The sequence below is a fragment of the Pinus tabuliformis genome, chromosome 1_1 (genome assembly GCF_031772625.1).
Source record: "Pinus tabuliformis cultivar Carrire ecotype Pingquan chromosome 1_1, CPIR1, whole genome shotgun sequence".
Lineage (NCBI taxonomy): Eukaryota > Viridiplantae > Streptophyta > Pinopsida > Pinales > Pinaceae > Pinus > Pinus tabuliformis.
This window is the reverse complement of record NC_142297.1, coordinates 984,664,711-984,679,756: the sequence shown is the minus strand read 5'-3', so window position 1 is coordinate 984,679,756 and position 15,046 is coordinate 984,664,711. Positions and strand designations below refer to the sequence as shown.

Below are 15,046 nucleotides of genomic sequence, written 5' to 3'. Positions count from 1 at the left end.
AAAGAAAGGGGCATGCTTTCCACTGAAAATCGGAATGCCAACAAAGCTTCAAGCAATTAAGAAACTACTTACTACTGCACTGGTGCTAAAAGTAGCAGATCCGGAAAAATCCTTTGCAGTATGTACCGATGCAAGTAAGGAGGGTGTCGGTGGAGTATTAACGCAAGAAGGGGAGGTTATAGCCTATGAGTCACGCAAATGAAAGGATTATGACCAACTCTATTCTTCTCATGATCTGGAGTTGACCGCGGTAATGCATGCATTAAAAATGTGGAGACACTACCTTCTAGAAAAGAAATTTATGTTATTAATTGACCACATCAGTCTTACTAATTTCTTTAACCAATCTAATTTAAATTCTTGGCATGCCAGATGAACCGCATTCTTGAGCAAATTCGACTTTGACATGAAACACCTCAAGGGGAAAGAAAATCGGGTAGCAGATACTTTAAGCATAAAATTACATTGCATTTATGAAGTGAAATTCATCCAAGCACAATCTAACCTACCAGAGGTCATCCGAGAAGCATCCCTCAAAGACCCAGAATATGCATTCCTATGGCGGCAAGCTTCGGAAGCTCAGGCAAAAGAGAAACAAACTGAGTATGGAATTAACCCGACAAAATGTTAACATTAAGAAATAGAATTTATATTCCTAACCAGAACTCTATCAAGCAGTTGTTATTAGATGAGTTTCATAGGAAGCCTTACGCCGCCCACCCAGGATACCAAAGAATGTTTTCTGTTATCAAGAAAAGTTATTTCTAGCCAGGTTTAAGAAGAAATGTGGCTAAATATATATCCAAATGCTTAGAATGCCAACTAGTGAAGGCAGAACATCAACATCCTGTCGGTCTTCTGCAACCATTACCCATCCCTGAATGGAAATGGGAGATGATCACCTTAGACTTTATCATTGGGTTACCTCGTACTAAGAAGCAACATGACTCAATCATGGTTGTGATGGACAATCTGAGCAAGACCAATCATTTTATTCCTGTAAAATGCACCCATAAAACGGTGGAGATTGCAGACATATTCATGAGAAAAGTCTTCCAACTACACGGGATACCCCGAGTGGTGATCTCCAACAGAGATGTAAAATTTACATCCACATTTTGGAAAAACCTCTTTGCGAGGTGGGGTACTTAGATTCAATTCAGCACTACGTACCATCTGCAGACAGACAGTCAGACAGAGCGAGTTAATCAAGTCTTGGAAGACATGTTGAGAATGTTTGTAATGCAATAACCATAGAAATGGGAGGATTTCCTCCATTTGGTAGAATTCTCCTACAATAATGGACATCACGAATCATTGGGTATGACCACTTTCGAAGTACTGTATGGGAGGAAGTGTCGGGTACCCACGAACTAGAATAGTCCGGATAATAAGCTAGCATTGAGTCCTGATATGTTAGCTGAAACGGAGGCCACCGTTAAGAAGGTTCGCCAAAACCTAAACGCTGCTCAAGATAGGTAGAAGGTCTATGCAGATAAGAAAAGGACTCATAAATAATTTCAGTTGGGGGATCACGTGTAATTGAAGGTTAAATGATGCAGGAGCATCGGAATTAGTCAGCAATGTGGAGGATTGTCCACATGTTGTGGCTAATCACAATAAAATTCATTGAATGTTTTGCCAAATTCGGGATTACTAAGAAGAATAAACTTCTCAATTAGTTTGTTATTGTAATAAGTGTGAGATTGCCTTATTTTAGATCAGAGATAAGGTTGTTAAACAAATGTGATCGAGAGTGATAAGATTAGGAGATTTTGTTAAGATTTTTCGAAGAAATAGGAGATTGCGTAGCATTTGTTTAGGAATTAGTTAATCATAAAAGGAGGAGATTTGAGAGGATTGTGGTAGGTTTTGTGTGGAGCAATAGTGTGAGGGTGAGGTTTTGTGTGGAGTGGAAAGCTTAAATTAGTAGTGAGGTGTGTATGTGAAAAAATAGTTCAGAGTCTTTGTGTAGTTGGCCAAGAGCCAATACTCTGTTCCATTCATTGAATGAAATTGTGAATTGTACAAATCGAATGACAAAAAATGGAAGTTCGAGTATGATGTTTGTAATGTTGATTTATTGGTGTGTGATTTGCATGTTTATTTTAACTATAGAATTTCGTATTTAAAATGAATCTAGAGTAGTTAAAGTTTGTCAATGGAAAAGTCATAAACATAGCAAATCGGTGATATCGAACCTGAGTGATTGCGATTGCTGATTTATATCATACCGGTGTAATTCACCTATTGAAAGCTTTGAGTGGATCTGAAATATTGTTTAAACGTTATATGTGAAGAATTTATGAGGATTGATGCGTTGGTTGAAGTGGGTTCGGTTTGTGTTTCAATAAGAATTCTGTATTAATGCAATCCTGGCTTTGTCATCGTTTATAAACTGAAACACAGAGAAATGATTTAAGAAGGACTTCGTGGATCCTTTTTGATAGAGTCGAATTCAATTATATTTCAAATTTGAATTGCATCGGGTCCGGAGAATCCGATTGGGAGTTAAGCAGCAAATTCTGATCGCTGGTTGAGTCGCATTCGGGATATTGAAGAGTGTCAAAGGTGGGACCGCAATGGGAAATTGTGATTTGCGATTTCTGAAACATCACATGGGAAATGTGTGTAGTTGGGACAGGTGTGACATCCAATTATTGTGCTCTATGATCGCCGATTGATAGCACATCATTAGTGCGTTTTGCAAATTGATTAAAAGTGATAGCACATCATCAGTGTGTTTTGCAAATTAATTCGAATCATCGGATCCTTTAGATCTGTGGAGCGGCGAGTGAATTTCGACTCCGTAGTTGGCAGGAATTTAACAATATTCAATTTGGAAACTGAGCATAAGGTGAGTAGGGTATCGAGAACTAGATCTGTGGCGCGTTATGAATTGCGTTCAGTTGGATGGGAGGTAAGAAATTGAGCACTGGCTGTTTTTAATTAAAGCACATTTTTTGGCATTTTGCAAAGGTTTCTGGCCCTGAAAGGACAAAGCATTGTTTAAAGCCTTTTCAAAGGCTTTGGGTTCCAAAGGGAAAGTGGCGTAGTTCCAATTTACAGGAATGTTCGGCAAGGTGACCGATTTGGGTAAGGTTGAAGCGGATTGGAAGATGCAGAAGCATGTGGAGTATGGAGCATTTAATTGCCGGACATAATGATTACTACAGAGGTCGAACTATCTGGTTGTTGAAACAATGTTTCAAATCTGAGAATTGCAGAGGCGTTGTATTGAATTAACATATGGTGATCAGTTCATGAAGGAAATGAAACGGTATATGGTTAATTTGTGTTTAAATCATATTATATATAATGCTGTGGTTGAACTGAAGGACGCAGAGGTCCAGCATCAGCTACTGGTCTTTATATACGCTGATATTGATTATTAGAATCAGTATGTGCGTTGGAAGTGGATTTTTCCGAAGGGAAAAGGGCGTAGTTCCAATTTACAGGAATGTTCGGCAAGGTGACCGATTTGGGTAAGGTTGAAGCAGATTGGAAGATGCAGAAGCATGTGGATTATGGAGCGTTTATTGCTGGACATAATGATTACTGCAGAGGTCGAACTATCTGGTTGTTGAAACAATGTTTCAAATCTGAGAATTGCAGAGGCGTTGTATTGAATTAACATATGGTGATCAGTTCATGAAGGAAATGAAATGGTATATGGTTAATTTGTGTTTAAATCATATTATATATAATGTTGTGGTTGAACTGAAGGACGCAGAGGTCCAACATCAACTACTGGTCTTTATATACACTGATATTGATTATTAAAATCAGTATGTGCGTTGGTAGTGGATTTTCAAGTCTAGTGGGTACCATCATGAAGATTGAAGTGTGATTTTTTTAACTCATGAGATTACAAATGAAAGTGAAAGCTTCCGCATGTATTATTGTAAATTGCCCATATTGAATTTTTTGAATGGTAGATGGTTGAGATGGGTTTGCAAGCCCTGCCTGCATCAATTTTTGGTATCAGAACTAGCTTAACACTCTGAAAAGATTGTTTTTGGAAACTGAATTTTAAATTTAACAGATGTATAATTGCCAGGAAGTGTGTTTGATGAAGATAAGGATCAGAATGGAGAAGCAGAGAATAGGTTAGTGGAAGCAGTGGATTTGCTGAAAGATGGAATGAGTTGTACCAGCATCATAGCATATGAGCTATGTAAAGAAGATAGAGCAAGAAGAAATCCCAGATGTGTAAACGTGACAATACCCGACAATAAACAAATTTACTGAATGAAGAAGTTAGTGAGCAATTGAAGATGTGGAGCCTACATCAAGAAGTATTCAAGAGGAGGTGAGAACAATTTCCAACTGAGATTGGGTAGAAGTTGATGAGGCAACTCCACAATTGTGATTGTGGATAAGAGATAACAGTTCCAGCAAGAGGAGTGCTGGGTAGAATTGTTACACAGTGAAAGGTTCAAAGAAAGAGCCAATAGGTGCCAAAAGGCTAAACTCAGGAAAGTTTGGTGAGGCATGAAGGAGACTTGTTACAGGCGAAATGGAAAAGGTTAGTTGCAGCTCACTAGTGAACAAGGAAATTTCACCAGAGGAAGGAAAGGAATTGACTATTGATGGTCATGACAGGGGTACAAAGGAAAGTCACAGACATAGGGAAAAGAGTGCTGAAGTAGTTGGACTCAAAGGAATGAGTAAAGAAGAAAGGGACATAGAATTGGCTGGGATAAAGGTAGAACTCAGTCATTTGGAGAAGCTGGTATTGAAAGGAATTAGAGAAAAATGGAAATAAGGATTTTATGTGGGAAGAAGAATTAAATGGCCTGTCAGAGAATTGTTTGCTGAGAAGTTATTACTTCGAAGAACTGAGAATGAAGAAATAGAATACATCTGTGAACCAGAGAAAGGATCTCTCCTTGGGGACGAAGACAGTGATGACATTAGAGAAGAACTGATTTATGCAGATCATAATGAGAGGAATGTGTTGACATCATCCGCACATACAAGAGGATCTCATATTTTTGGGATTAATTATTTCTGTGAATGTAAAATTGCAGGTATGCAGCCTAAAGAATTTGAACCTGTGTATGAAAAAGTGAAAGGAGCAAAGGCAAGACAAGCAGGAAAGGAGATGCATAAGAACCTTCAAGACTTCAATTGGTGGAGGAAATTAAAAGGTATGGCTGAATGGTTATGTCTTCTTTTAGTGGAAACTTATTGGATTATATTTGAAGGAATTTTAGCATGGAAAGAAAACCAATGGGAAATGGAAACAGGAAAGGAAACAAATGTATTGCAGATTTATGAAGTGAAGATAAGGAAAGCTGACACCGAGAACTTAGCTGAAGAAGGTAAGCCAAGGAAATCTTTGAAAGATCAAAGTCTTATCAGAGAAAAGGAAGAGGCATTATTGTCTTATTTGGACAAACTAAGTATTGGAAGAAATTATGTAGAACAGGAAAGTATTCTACAAACTTATGATGAAATTGCCAAGCATAGTCAAGAAGTTGCAATCCCAGAAGTTTTCTTTGATGAGGAAGAAATCAGAGATGTTGAGGAAGAATTTCTCAATAATTTAGTGAACTATCAGAAACGTTCAAAGGAGCATGAGGAGCTGATCATTGAGGCTTCGAATGAAGAGCCTTGCATTTTTGAAACTGACATGTTGTGTATGTTTTCAGGTTCGACAAGTGATGAACAATGATTGGGCAATGTGCTTATGCATGTTGATGAAGAACTGAGATTACTGGAAGAAATGGTTGAAACAGAAAGATATTTTGAACATGTATTTAATAATTTTGAGAATGATGGTATTGACAGGGAAATTGTCATGATTAAAGGAGCTGAAGATAAACAAATGGAGGAGCTATATGCAAATGACATGTTTATTGAATATGAAGAAATTGACATTTTGCTGGAAAATTTATTCGACAAATCTGAAGACAGAGAGGGAAGAATTATCTTTGATGATAATGAAAGAGAGGCTGTAGAGTACAAACAACAGATTATAAATGGAAAAGACAACGAAGATTTGGATAAAAATTTTATAATTTGTAAGGAAAAGGAGAATGTACAGCAGACAGATGTCAGTGGAGTTCAGTTAAAGACAAATGGTAAGAAGAAATTTGAGAAATTGTGGAAGATGAAATTAGATGAGAAGAGGAACAGCAAGAAGGAGAAATTGACCACAGGAATTTGTATCAGCAAGAATAGGGGACAACAACAAATGAAGATTTGGAAATCTGGAAGAATAGAAGTGACATCGGCAGAAGAATTAAATCAGCAACATAATGAAGGTGATGACCAGTTACAAAGTAAAGTTTGGGATACTGGATGGACAACAGAAGAAACACATGACTAGGAGGTCATGGAAACTTTCAACTTCAAGATTTTGATGCAGGAGCATCGGAATTAGTTAGCAATGTGGAGGATTGTCCACATGTTGTTGCTAATCACAATAAAATTCATTGACTGTTTTGCGAAATTCGAGATTACTAAGAAGAATAAACTTCTCAATTAGTTTGTTATTGTAATAAGTGTGAGATTGCCTTATTTTAGATCAGAGATAAGGTTGTTAAACAAATGTGATCGAGAGTGATAAGATCAGGAGATTTTGTTGTTAAGATTTTTCGAAGAAATAGGAGATTGCGTAGCATTGGTTTAGGAATTACTTAATCATAAAAGGAGGAGATGTGAGAGGATTGTGGTAGGTTTTGTGTGGAGCAATAGTGTGAGGGTGAGGTTTTGTGTGGAGCGGAAAGCTCAAATTAGTAGCGAGGTGTGTATGTAAAAAAATAGTTCAGAGTCTTTGTGTAGTTGGCCAAGAGCCAATACTCTGTTCCATTCATTGAATGAAATTGTGAATTGTACAAATCGAATGACAAAAAATGGAAACTTGAGTATGATGTTTGTAATGTTGATTTATTGGTGTGCGATTTGTATGTTTCTTTTAACTATAGAATTCCGTATTTAAAATGAATCTGGTGTAGTTAAAGTTTGTCAATGGAAAAGTCATAAACATAGCAAACCAGTGATATTGAACTTGAGTGATTGTGACTGCTAATTTATATCATACCGGTGTAATTCACCTATTGAAAACTTTGAGTGGATCTGAAATACTGTTTAAATATTATATGTGAAGAATTTATGAGGATTGATGTGTTGGTTGAAGTGGGTTCAGTTTGTGTTTTAATAAGAATTCTGTATTAATGCAATCCTGGCTTTGTCATCGTTTATAAACTGAAACACATAGAAATGATTTAAGAAGGACTTCATGGATCCTTTTTGATAGAGTCGAATTAAGTTATATTTCAAATTTGAATTGCATCAGGTCCGGAGAATCCGATTGGGAGTTAAGAAACAAATTCTGATCGCCGGTTGAGTTGCATTCGGGATTTTGAAGAGTGTCAAAGGTGGGAGCGCAATGAGAAATTGTGATTTGCGATTTCTGAAACATCGCATGGGAAATGTGTGTAGTTGGGACAGGTGTGACATCCAATTATTGTGCTCTATGATTGCCGATTGATAGCACATCATTAGTGCGTTTTGCAAATTGATTAAAAGTGATAGCACATCATCAGTGCGTTTTGAAAATTAATTCGAATCATCGGATCCTTTAGATTTGTGGAGCGGTGAGTGAATTTCGACTCCGTAGTTGGTAGGAATTGAAGAATATTCAATTGGGAAACTGAGCATAAGGTGATTAAGGTATCGAGAACCAGATCTGTGGTGCGTTATGAATTGCGTTTAGTTGGATGGGAGGTAAAAAATTGAGCATTGGCTGTTTTTAATTAAAGCACATTTTTTGGCATTTTGCAAAGGTTTCTGGTCCTGAAAGGACAAAGCATTGTTTAAAGCCTTTTCAAAGGCTTTGGGTTCCGAAGGGAAAAGGGCGTAGTTCCAATTTACAGGAATGTTCGGCAAGGTGACCGATTTGGGTAAGGTTGAAGCGGATTGGAAGATGCAGAAGCATGTGGAGTATGCAGCGTTTAATTGCCGGACATAATGATTACTGCAGAGGTCGAACTATCTGGTTGCTAAAACAATGTTTCAAATTTGAGAATTGCAGAGGCGTTGTATTGAATTAACATATGGTGATCAGTTCATGAAAGAAATGAAACGGTATATGGTTAATTTGTGTTTAAATCATATTATATATAATGTTGTGGTTGAACTGAAGGACGCAGAGGTCCAGCATCAACTACTGGTCTTTATATACGCTGATATTGATTATTAAAATCAGTATGTGCGTTGGTAGTGGATTTTCAAGTCTAGTGGGTACCATCATGAAGATTGAAGTGTGATTTTTTTAACTCATGAGATTATAAATGAAAGTGAAAGCTTCCGCATGTATTGTTGTAAATTGCCCAGATTGAATTTTTTGAATGGTAGATGGTTGAGATGGGTTTGCAGGCCCTGCCTGCATCATTAAACCCTAGAAAATCACTTTACAATGGAAAGGTTGTGCTAAGTTGGCACCCCAGTACTGTGGACCATTTTAGATTTTGGAGCGGATTGGGCCTGTGGCATACAAGCTAGCACTTTCGGGCCACATCCGAGTCCACAATGTGTTCCATGTATCTTTATTAAAAAAATATGTGTACGACCCTCAACATATTATTAACTGGGAAAGTATTCAGGTAATGATAGAATAAAGTCAATATATTAAGAATTGTTGTTTGTAGGAATTTTCTGACAGCAGATTATGAATGTGCAGGTAGAACCCGAGGGAGAATTTCTAGCAGAGCCTCTTCGTATCCTCGATTGGAGAGAAACCACCTTGCGGAGGTGAGCCATCACCCAAGTTAAAGTGTAGTGGAAGCACTTTGGCCTGGATGAGGCTACTTGGGAAGAAGAGGAAGCCATGCAAAAAGTCTATCCTACATTGTTTACTTAAAGGAAAGAACACCAGAGACGGCGTTCCTCTCAAGGGGAGGGAGTTGTAACACCCAGTGACACACCAACAATTGTTTTTACCAAGTTTTATTTACCACTGTTAATTTTTATTTAGTTTAATCTGAATTGTTAAAACATTTAGGCTGAAAATCCAGAACAGAGGTTGTTAAATATTAATTAAAAGATTTTGAATCAGTTTGCAAAAGCACTAGAAAATCAGTTAAATTAACTTATGAAAAAACAGTTACAGATAGTTCATTCACCCTCTCCCTTGAAAAGGAAAAAGGACAGAACCCTGGGGGGGTTGGAAAAAGAGAGGAAAACTAGTACTGTGATTATTTTCTTTCTAGAGCTGAGCAAGTTAGCCAGTGGGAAAGAAACTGTGATAACAATTGTGGGTACGAGACTTGAGGCTGGACATTGTCCCGACACCCAAGGTACCAAACTGTTTATCATTGATTGAAGTGGAAGATCTTAGAGAGGGATCTAGACATAATTGCTAGATTCGAGAATGGGTGGAGAGACCTTCCAAAATAAAGGAGTTACATGCATAAATCACACTCATATAGGAAAACAGATAAGTAATATTACTATGTCAACAAATTATTACTAGGAAAAGAATATACTGTTTACAATCACAATAGAAATTAAGTTAAAAGGCTAGAATATAGTGTCAACATTATTATGTCACTGACAAGAATAGAAAAAATTTCTTTTGATACATTCCATTGCTAATAAAGGTATACATGTAACCAGAGCATACAAGAGATAACTAACATATCTACTGACATGGCAATAATATCTTTAATAAACATTCTAATGATTAACTACATGGAACATTTTAAGTATAGCAACGAAGGACTTAGTTCAAAGAATCAATATTCTGTCCTAGACTTTCTATATCTACTATATCACTGGACTTTACACAGTGTTTTGGAAAACATATGAAATATACAAAATATCAGTTCCGAGAATTTACACTGTTATCTTCCATCTATTTATGACAAAGAAATCTATGCAAAGATAGTCTATCCAAACCTTCTTATGACCTCGGTTTGTAAATAACTAAGTAGTTAAGGTTTACCGGTTCTCGATCGAGTTCTGGAGAGAACTCACCGTGAGCCAAGTACCTAGACTCTATTATAACCTAAGTTACCAGAAAACGGATACGGGAACGGATACGGGTACGGGTACGGGGTTTGAAACCGATACGGCAAATTTTCGAAAAATCTGAATACGATACGGCAGGAAACGGCACATAATATATATATATATATATATATATATAAAAATAAAAAATTCATATTACCATTCATATTTCAGAATCTAGATTATCATCTATGATCTATCATGATTCATGATTCATCATCATCAATTCAAGTTTCAACATATGTCAAAAACACAAACCGAGTTGAAATCAGAAACGAGATGCAACAGGCTATCATGTCACATTAATAGAGAATCCAGAGAGAAGATAATAGAAAACTGAGCTCCGTAGAGTAATTGAAGCCCTCGTTCCCTGTGCCCAATCAAGTTTTCCAATCCTTAATGGACCTTTCAGGAACATTATTTCCTAATATTATTAATTATGCTATTTGATCAAATAAGTTAAAAGTAATGAATGACTTAAAGCTATGCTTACCAAAGATTAGAATAGGCCATTTATTTATCAATATTTATTTCATTGTAAGAGAATCAATTCAACGATCAATATATATTATTTGAACCATTTTCCTTGTGCACTAAGTATCTGGCAGATGCATTTGTCCACCATGAAATGAAACCTGGCTTAGACCCACAGCAAATCCCATAAGAGCTTTCAAACAGTGATTAAAGAAAACAATTCATGCACCAGCCTTCAACTTTTTAACATTGGTGCTAAAACATTAAATTCCCTAACCTTAAACTAATCATCTCAGATTTCACGAATCATACATATCTTCTGCAATTGCATCTGTTGGTCCTCAGCTGTCAATTTCATTATAGTCCCATTAACGTCCTTTTGCATCTCAGTTTCTCTGCATCAATTATAGTTTGATTTGTCCCTTTATCTTCTTGCTCAGTTCCATATTTTCAATCATCTTCCCATCTTTGCAGTTATTACCAAATATACAGTATATTCAAAATTTCGATTCAATTTAGTTATGCTCTGTGCCTCCAAGATCTCCACTATTCTGAATCCTCATTATGGCACTTTCATTTTCACATTTTTGTTGTGAATCCTCATTATGGCCCATGTAACTATCACCACAATCTACATATTTACCATGGCTTTCACCTTACATCATCTCTCACTGCCCGCAATTGCCATCATTATCTTCTACAACCACACATTTTGCATTTTATCCCTTGCAAAAAGCATTGCTTTATCCTTCAGGCTCGCATACTATCAAGTGATTTGCAACTTTGATTTTCAGCACGTGATGGGCAGACACCCCAACAAACACATCATGAAGTATGCAATATACAAGATATGGAAAATAACATTTCTAAAGCCACACCCTTCATATTATTCTGGGAAAACTCAAGGGTTCTGCAAATCTGTCGGAACTTCATATTTTTCAAGGCAAAAGACAACAGCGCATTAAATGCCCTTCTAATCACACCCAACCTTCCCCGATATCAATGCAGATTGCAACCGACACGACTTTTAGATAACAACATGCATCTTCTTCATGTTAACACTGCAGCACAGTAGCTTTCTGCTCTAAGCTCCAGAACAACATCACACAGATCGTTGAGAAGATCCACAGAGGACAGCACAAAACCATCCCACTTCAACAGTATATGAGTCACTTATCGATGTCACCAAATCAACAGAACAAAAATGCGCTCTAAACAGCTCGACAGTTTTACGCTAATAACAAACAAACAGATTTTACAAGAACATATTAACATTTCAAATAACAGAATAGCAAATCAAATATTGAATCACACAACAAATCTCTGTACAGTAGGATGCAAAAATGATGACCCTCTGTTAATTAAGATACCATAAATAGTACAACAATGTACAAAGAACACAATAGCCACAAACGGATCTCAAGTGTGTCGTAGGACTCTTTAGCCACACAAGAAGGGGTAGAATGAAAGTGAAAGTTGAAAACCGTGAAGTTAAAAACTTAAAAGTTAAAACCAAAAAATCGAAAAACCTAAATTCTTAAAATCTGTTCCTGCGGGCAAGGGATCAGCAACCAAAACGTTTTGAAATGTTTAAAAAACGTATCATGATTTACCTGAAACGTATTTTTTTTTTAAAACGGGAGGTTTTTTTCCGGAAAACGCCTGGAAAACGGCTAGGGAAAAAACGGCCCGTTTCCAAATCACAAAACGGCACCCAAAACGTTTTTCTGCCGTTTTTTTGCCGTTTCCGTACTGCATACGTATCAAAAACGTAAAACGGAGTTTCTGGTGTTCAGGCAGCCGTTTCCGGTAACTTAGATTATAACCCTAAAACCCCTAAGTTATTAAACCATAAGCTATATTCAAGCAGGACTTAAACATCTATATATAGAAATAGAGTAATGAGGGCCATAGTCATATTATCATTCGAATCATTCACTTAATAGCCAAAGATTTTCAGTTCACAGAATTAAACTAGTACAGAAATAAATTCAATCTCAATATATACATATATATATATATATATATGAGTCGAGTTATCGCAGCGTTTTAGATACAGTGTTTAACATATATTATGTATGCTAAAATGTACAGTCCGACTTCTCGTAGAAACCCCTTGGAACCAAACCGCTAGCCCAAGATATCATATTGGTAATGCAAAGGCTGACCAGTTAAAAATTAACTAAATACAATCACTAACAACAGTAGCATTCTGGCCGCAAGGCTTAAAATCATGTCTAATTACAGTTCTAAAAACCCTTTGTTCATGGAGGGCTGTCTCTAAGAGCTCGAATTAAAGGAAATACTTTGAATCCAAACCCACCTGGAAAACGAGAACAATAAGCTTAGTTTAGAGCGCCACACAAAAGGCAATGTCGCAAGAAGAGTTCGAATCATTGGAATGTGTACCTACACAAAGAACAATGGGTATGAGGACCTGAATCGATAATAACTTAGACCACCAAAATCAATCTTGCAATAAAATGAGGATATTTACCTGGGTTGAGGTTTAGCATTCTTCGGAGCTATGAACGAAGCGTGTAAGTGCACGTAGAGCCTTAGCATTAAGCTGGAGAGTAAATTTCAACATAAACTTTATAAAAATTGTGAATTACCTTAGGATGTCACGCAGAATCGACCGCCCTTGCAGAAATGTAAATCCATTCTGTGGTAGATGCCCCTACGCAAGGGCATCAGTAAAAACCCCCCGTTAGTTGCCCAACGAATACGCATAGATTCATAGTAGAGCAGTCTTTAAACGGAAGGTCATGAGCTATGAGTTCCAGGTTTGCAAATACTTGTAAGGTTGAGGACTCAAGCATGGTGAATCAATGAACTAGGTCGCCTCTTCCATCACAAAGCTAGAGAGCCAAACCCCAACAGTCAAATGAACCTCTAATCGTCGAAGAAAAGCATTATCATAGTCTGTCAGCCCTGAATCATCAAGACCGTAGATCGGTCTAGATCCGACGGCGCAGAATGTGCCATGTGCATTGGTTCGAAACTCTACCGAATGGCCAAGGTAAGGATCATTAACGCCGGACTGTGTGGTCAGCAGGGAGGGGGACAGTGGTGACAGGGGAGGGCGTCGGGGCTCTCCAACCTTAATGAGGAGGGTTCCTCTTGAGGTAAGTCTGCTCAGGCAACATTAATGCGGTGTACATCAATGCAAATGACGTGGAGTCCAGCGAGGAGGTATATGTTTCCGCGATGTTAATCAAACATCCACACTAACATTACTTGTGATCTATATGGGTAACGTAAAATTTAAAAATCCCTTACATGTATTGGGAGTTTGACCTGGAGTCAAATCATTTAACATTAACATAATTTCATTAACTAGATAGCTTGCTATATTAGATTTTTTATAAAAAATAAATTGTTGGAATAAGGATGTTACACAAACAGTGTTATTACAAAATTTGCTGAATTTTTTTCTTCAATTCCCTCCGCCTCAAAAAACGAGGCCCATAATACATACCAAGGATGATTCGTTTCTATTCTTCTAGTTAAACTCAAATAGTGATAGTGATTCAGTGAAACCTCGTTAGGGTTTAAGTAATGATAAGATTATGATATTGGTAATAATAGGTAATTTTTGTAATGTGTAATCCCGTTAAAGAAGGTGATGCACGACGCTACATTTGACGTTTTTTTAATGTACATAAATTTTCTGAGACTTTTGAATTTGTTCTTGTTTATTCACAATATAAGTTGAGGAAGAAAATGAGATTAGTCTTTAATGGGTCTTAAACAGATGTGAAACCCAAGTAGGCTATAAAAAATGCCGCAAGGCCATTAAGCTAATATACAAATGTACAAATAATCGTTATCATCACAGAATTAGGGTTGTGAATCGCAGTGGGTGGAGTTCCAAAAGATAATATTACTCTATTACAGAATAGATGAGAAGTGGGTTAAATTAAAAAATATAAAGGTAAAAATAAAATAATAATATATTGTTTTTAATATGTGGATTTAAACTTCAAAAAAATAGGTGAACTTGATATTTGATTGTATTTATAAGTGTTTTATGGTATTTATGAGTGTTTTATGGTTTAGTATAGGGAAAATGCGTAGGTACTGAATGTGAAATATAAATAATTTATTAATTGTAAATTAATATTTATTTTATTATATAAATTAATATATTGATTTTACAATCTTATTTAAATTTGATATTTGATTGTATTTATAAGTGTTTTATGGTTTAGTAGAGGGAAAATGCGTAGGTATTAAATGTGAGATATAAATAATTTATTAATTGTAAATTAATATTTATTTTATTATATAAATTAATATAATGATTTTATAATTTTATTTAAATTTAATGAAGAAATGCATAAATTTTTATGTTTACAATATAATAAGATTTTCAATTATGAACATGCATTCTTATTTTACTATTGATGATAATAATCTTTAAATAAGTTTTTTTACAATACCATAGCTTATCAATACCACATACAAAAAACAATTATAAATATCTTATAAATATAACATACAAATATAAATATTTTATTTCTATTTATTTTTATAACATTTTTAAAAT

General features: G+C 36.1%; 1 long non-coding RNA gene across 1 annotated transcript in view; it reads right to left on the bottom strand.

The window, feature by feature from the left end:
• LOC149217822 (uncharacterized) overlaps positions 1-13,610 on the bottom strand; it is a 39,579-nt gene extending 25,969 nt beyond the window's left edge. Inside the window, exons 1-2 of the long non-coding RNA XR_016251289.1 lie at positions 13,110-13,610; positions 12,818-12,903 (exon numbers count right to left, since the gene is read on the bottom strand). This is a non-coding gene — a long non-coding RNA (uncharacterized LOC149217822). The remainder of the gene's footprint in view (positions 1-12,817; positions 12,904-13,109) is intronic.
• Between the last annotated feature and the right edge of the window lie 1,436 nt (positions 13,611-15,046).